Here is a 1,329-nt window from a genome sequence, read left to right as displayed (position 1 = left end):
TTTTTTTTTTTTTTTTTTTTTTTAAGGCATATAGACTGAAGAACTTGACCAAAGAGTCGTAGGTGGCAAGGGTAAGAGTGAGAATTCACAGTTGATCAATTTGCTTCAAAAGTCATTTTTTAAACCTCAAAAACATGGTGATGATGATGATAGTGACCATCACTAATAGATGCTAACTGAGTTTTTGATGTCTTGCTCTTTTAAAAATAAATCTCAACCTCATCTTGTCCTCACAAAAGATATCCTAAGACAGCTATTTTACATATCCTATATTTTACTTAGAAGAAAAGCCAAGGCTCAAGAGGGGCATAGACTTTGTACATTTTTGTGGGTAGTCATTGTAAAAACATGAAAAGCCAACAAAAAGGCTATCACATAAAAATTCTTGCATTATAAATCTTTACCTATTTACATACATTTTTTATTCTTTAAAATAAAGGACCAGCTTGATGTGGTCCTTATGAGTCACATGCCTTTTAATCCCACTACTCTATGGAGGGATTTTAATCCAGCAATAGGGTTACTCTGACTGGAATACAGACACACCCTTAGTACACACTTTTAATCCCAAACAATGAGGGTAAAGTTGGTTTGTACAAGGAATCACCTATGTTTGAAAGTGATGTTTAAGTTAGTGTCAAAGTGATGAATGAGAGAAAGATCTGACAGAATAGGATATGCCCAACTCTCATGAGAGGAGAGACAAAAGGGAAGCTTCTTGATGGAGCAGTACAAAGGAGAGGAGGTAGTTTTACCAGGACAGTTGTACATAGACAGAAAGAGAGAGAGAACAAACTAGACACACATAAAGACAGAATGATCCAGAGATTAAAACAGATTGCCAAAGTTAGTATGAGGCCAAGCAAAGCAATTCAGTCAGAAGCCGAAAGAAGCCGGTTTGAATCAGTTAGCACCAAGAGGAGTTTTGAACCAGAACAGCTGAGTTGACCAGCCAGCCAGAACTCAGAATGGCTATTAAAAACTAACCTTATTCAGCAATCAGTCTCAGAGACTGAAAGCATTCTAGGCCAAAGTAAGATTGAAGCTTCCAGAACTAAGCTTAGAGTTAAAATAAAGTTTGGAGACAACAATTACATCAGGCAAATAAAAGTTACTCTCACAATACTCGGGTTAGGGGTGGGTGGAAAGAGGCAGTCAGATCTCTGAGAATCTAAGTCCTGCCTAGACTACAAAGTGAGTTCCAGGATATTCCAGGGCTATTTAGAGAAACCCTGTCTCTAATAACATCAGCGGTGGCGGCAGCAGCATCCAGGACCCAAATGATTTTATTTCTCTGACTTAGCTATAGATTTAGGGTTCATTATTAGC

The sequence above is a fragment of the Mus pahari genome, chromosome 10, assembly GCF_900095145.1.
Source record: "Mus pahari chromosome 10, PAHARI_EIJ_v1.1, whole genome shotgun sequence".
Taxonomy (NCBI): domain Eukaryota; kingdom Metazoa; phylum Chordata; class Mammalia; order Rodentia; family Muridae; genus Mus; species Mus pahari.
This window is presented reverse-complemented; position numbering follows the sequence as displayed.